Below are 4,861 nucleotides of genomic sequence, written 5' to 3'. Positions count from 1 at the left end.
TCCTGTGGATGCAGCGCGGGATCCTCGCCTGGCGGCGGTGGCCTGGCTCTGGGAAAGGGAATGCCGGCCTTTTGCTCCTATGAAAACTGGGAACTTCCTCCTCGGGCTGAGGGGAAGGCCGTATTTTGCCTTCTTTTGAGGGAAGCTGATATCCACGTGGGTGCTTGTGGGGCGATGAGGAGACCAAGCCTTCCTGCAGGTGCGATAAGATAGCGGGGTAAGGCTGTTTTCTGCGAGGTATGTCTAAAAACAAAAGAAGAAACAGGCAGGGCTTTTCTCAAGGACCATGGTGGTGTTTCCTGCCTGGAATGCACTTGGATACTTCACCTGCAAGTTCCTGTGACAGTTTTCACGCCCTAATTTAAGTTTCCCTGCTGTGGTTCCTTCCATAAACTGCAGTCCTAAACCAGTGGTCATGAAATACTTTCATTAGATTGCTAATTTATGGGTTCGTTCTCAAGCGCATTTCACTTCATGTTAAGGGGAAATGTTAAAGAATGAGTGATAATTAATACTGCTCAGCACAAGCTAAACACACCCACTCGTTCTGCAGCGTCAGTATACTTGACCATATGCTTTCATGTTAATGTATTTTCTTATTCATGACGTGTCTTATGAGTAACATAATGATTTAATATAGTAGGGAAATCTGGGGCATGTCTAAACATTTTTTACATTGCCTCAGTTTCTAAAACAAATGTGAAAACCTTAAGCATAGACTAGTTCTTGTATCATTTACTATTGTTTCTGCTTTGATACTTACAGATGTGGTGATCTCCCATATGCAGTTAGAAAATCTCTTTTACCTTTAATTTCAATTTTCTTTGGGTATTCTAGTTCTTGGCTTTATTGTTCTTGTTATGGTGTGACTGTATGTAGTCCATTGGCAGTGGAATTGAGAGACAGTTCTCAATTGCTTGTTTTCAATGGCAGCTGGAAATGCTGCTCATCCTCCCTTCTTTCCACAGCATTTCTCTCTGAGGTCTGATGCACTGTAATTTTATGAAGTGTTCACTGGTTTTTTGCGAAGTAACCAAAGCATGACAGGATTCTGAACCCAGGCCTTGCCTTCACGTCTTTCATGGAATGGTCTCTGGTTCTGTTTCAGTCTTCATTTACTTTTAATGTTTAAATTTTTCTTTGTTTAAGCCTGAATAATTTAGTGCAATTACAAATTCTTCTCAGTCATAATTGCCTTGACTTAGTAAATTACAATTTAGCTCTAATGCATGAGAAAGAAATAAATATTATTAGTGCAAGCACATTGCACATGTTCTACAGATTGTACATTGCTGTTGCCTTCTGTGACAGATAGCAAGGTCTGCATGTGGGCAGTTTTGTTTTTTTCTTGTAATCTGGTGTATCAGGGTGTGCAGCAGCTGTATCAGACAGCCTAAGAATGCTGACTTAGGAGGCTTGTGATAACATGTTTGGTGACTTATTTTTAGACATGTTTCATTTTTTGTATTCAATTACATAATTGAACGTAATGGGCAGCTTTTGGCTTTAATGAATGATACTGACAGGGCCTTTACAACATTTTCTTTTTTCTCTAGCCAGCAGTTTTTAGTCATTCTCTCCTTCCTTCACCTGTGTTGTCAGCCTATGCTGGGAAGATTTTCTGCTGCCACACCATCATCATTCAATAAGTAAAATAGCTCTTTACCCTTGTAGTTAGTTGCAAATTAGTATTTTCATACTCTGTTCTTTATTCTGTTCTTCTTCATATGGAAAGGAGAAGCACAGTCATGAAGTCAAATGCTTCTGAGTACCAGTTTCTCCTGCCCCTGAAGTGCTGACTGCACTGCTCAGTTACTGGTGTGCTGTGCTGTAACATTGCTGATCTGTGTTCAGTCTCCTGAGAGTTCTACATCTGTTCTTTGCAGTCAGACCATCCTATTCCATATGTTAATTAAAATGCCACTCAGCTAACTGGATGTAAATATGTAACTTGAGTTCAGTCTGGTTTGGACAGTTTGTTTATTTGTTTCTGAGTTCTAAGTAGATATTATTATTTTCTTTTCTGGACAGTTGTCATTGTAGATATCAGCACAGTCCTGGAAATACTACAGAAGTTCCAGGAGTCACTTTTTTTTTTTCTGAAAATGTTTAAGACCACGAGAGAGTTTTGGATAAACTGACCTTCTGTCACATAGATGGGAGCAGAGTGGGAGGAGTGTGTGGTGTGTGTTTTCATGCTGCTTCATTACTTACTTCTGTTTCCCCCCTGCCACCATGTACTCTAATAAATGCTTAGTGTGCATACTTAATTTACCGACCCCTTCAAAACTGTTCACCACAGATTGGGCATTTTCCTGTAAGTTAGAATTAACTGTAGGTTAGAATGGAACTTATGTGGGCATTTTCCCAAGTAAGTTAGAATTAGAAAAATACCCAAACTTGAGCTGTTTCATTGCTTACCAACCACAGTCTGATTCAGCAGCGAGTGTAAACTTCAGTCTGATTATCCCGCCAAGACTGTGGAAAGCTTGCTGAGGAGCTTGGCAAGAATTGCTTGTTTCAATCCATGTTTGCCTTGGTGTCTGGGAGCAGCCCTGTCCCGCTCTCCTGCTGTGGAGCTGCAGGCTAAACCCCGCTGGAGGGTGGTGGCTGAGGGGGGATGGCCGGGCTGAGCTTCGAGCAGGGTTTGGGGGCTGGGGAAGGTGGCCTGCTGAGCCACAGCAGCTTTGGTTCTGGGGCAGCCCACAGGATTGGTTCACTGCTGCCTGCAGCTCAGGTGGGAGATCCACAGTGCCCTGTCTGCTCTGGCCTTGGAGAAGGGGCCACTTGGCACTTCCCTTGGGAAAACAGAGAGGGAATGATTTGCCCCCAAATACTCTCTGCACTGTAAACTGCAGGATTTTAGTGAAAGGCACTGGGCTGTCTTCCCAAGGAATGGATCTTTATTTGAAGTAACGACAACATCCAGTATCTGTCCCCAAGAAAACTACCCTGACTAAAGCACCTTTATAGTCTTCAAAATAAGGCTTTCAGTTTGTTGTTTCCTGATGTATTAAAGTGAGAACTGCAGAGTCATTATTCCATGCCTGTTTGCCTGGTCTATGGATGCAATTTCAATGTTCAGCCCTACTTTGTCAGTCTGGTCTGACAACACAGAACTGTTGAATCACTTTTAATTTTTTTTCTTATATTCAGTCATTTATTTGAAAACATCAACTGTGTTAATAAGACTTTCTGGCTTAGGAAATTTAAAATAGTAAAGAAAAAAAAAGAAATGTAAGTAAAAACTGCCACAATATGGTTGTCAGTGTAATAGTTATATCCATTTATAGGTGATGAAGAATATCTTTTGACATTAGTTTTAATGTCATTTGGAAACTGAATAAAGGAACAAGACTACAACTTTTTAAAGGAACCACTTAAAATATTTGTACTTATGGTAATAATGGATTTAAGGATACAATAACATCAGCTTTTCTGACCTTTGCTGTTGGATGTCCATCTTCCAGATACTGCAGTAGCAGCTGGAGGATTCCTTCCAACTGAAGTTTAAAGAAGGGTAGAATTTAACATGATAAATGTGCCATACACCCATTTTATTCTTGCTTCCTTCATGAGTCTGCAAGTCACAACCTTTCTTCCTCCAATAGCCATATGTAGTAAATACAATCTGTAAACCACTGCAGGATGCTTTGGTCTAGTGAAGCAAAGATGAGCTGGACATCCAAAAAAACCCTCCCTTAATTAGAAATGTTGGAATCCTTTGGATGCAGCTGCACCTTTGCACTGTGTGGAAACCTGAAGTATTTCCAGACTCCTTCCCAGTTATATCATTGAACTACTGATACTGCATTTAAATTATTTTGAACATGCATCATCTGTAGGGCTGCCATCCCTTTATTTAGTGAGATGGAAATGCTTTGTACTTTATGGCATTTATTTTTACAAAAAAAAAAAAAAGTCATTTGCAATATCTTAAAATCTTCCAAGGGCCTCATAAGTCAGTCGTCTTTGTTGTTCTGGAGCTGGAGGGAGTTGTCCTTAGGTGTGTCTTGTTCATAGGAAGATAAAAGTCATTATTAATGTTATTTTCATTATTATGAGTGAATATAGTAAAGGAAATAGAAATGTACTTTAAGACACATTACACCTTTTTTTGTCTATCAAGAATTAAATTTAAAGTTCTCTGCCCTTCCCTTCATTTGCTGCAGCTGTACAAAGTCCCATTACAATCCAGTGCTTGTCAATGTACATTCCAAAGAACAAAGAGGGGCTTATAGAGAGGAATACAAGTCATAATTTCACTTCTTTGCATGCATTTATTTGTGATTTCAGGAATATTTAATCATCTTGTACTCCACAGAATTATAGAGTTTTTTTATGTTGGGAAAGACCTCCAAGATTATCGAGTCCAGCCATTAATGCAGCACTGGCTCCTACCCAGTGTCCCTGAGGGCCACCTCTACATGTCTTTTAAATACCTCCAGGGATGGTGACTCAACCACTTCCCTGAGCTGCCTGTTGCAATGCATGTTCACCTTTCAACAAAGATAGTTTTCCTGACATCCAATCTAAACCTCCCCTGGTGAGATCTGAGGCTGTTTCCTCTTGTCCTGTGTTGTGTTATTTTGAAGAAGAGCCCGACCCCCCTCCTGTCTATACCCTCCTTACAGGCAGGTGTAGAGAGTGAGGGGGGCTCTCTTGAGCCTCCCTTGCTGGACTAAACATCCACAGCTCCCCCAGCTGTTCCTCAGAGCGGTGCTCCAGACCCTTCCCCAGCTCCACTGCCCTTCCTGGGCTCGCTCCAGCCCCTCAGTGACTTTCTTTAGTGAGGGCCCAGAGCAGGACACAGCACTCAAGGTGTGCCCCCCCCCCACCAAGTCCTGGGGGGCCATCCCTG

At 41.6% G+C, this 4,861-nt stretch overlaps 1 long non-coding RNA gene across 2 annotated transcripts in view; it reads left to right on the top strand.

Moving 5' to 3' along the window:
* The window catches only part of LOC115949516, a 7,550-nt gene that overhangs the window by 1,136 nt on the left and 1,553 nt on the right, over window positions 1-4,861 (top strand). The gene's annotated exons all lie outside the window — the stretch shown is intronic.

The sequence above is a fragment of the Geospiza fortis genome, unplaced genomic scaffold, assembly GCF_000277835.1.
Source record: "Geospiza fortis unplaced genomic scaffold, GeoFor_1.0 scaffold11, whole genome shotgun sequence".
Classification (NCBI taxonomy): Eukaryota; Metazoa; Chordata; class Aves; order Passeriformes; family Thraupidae; genus Geospiza; species Geospiza fortis.
This window is presented reverse-complemented; position numbering and strand designations above follow the sequence as displayed.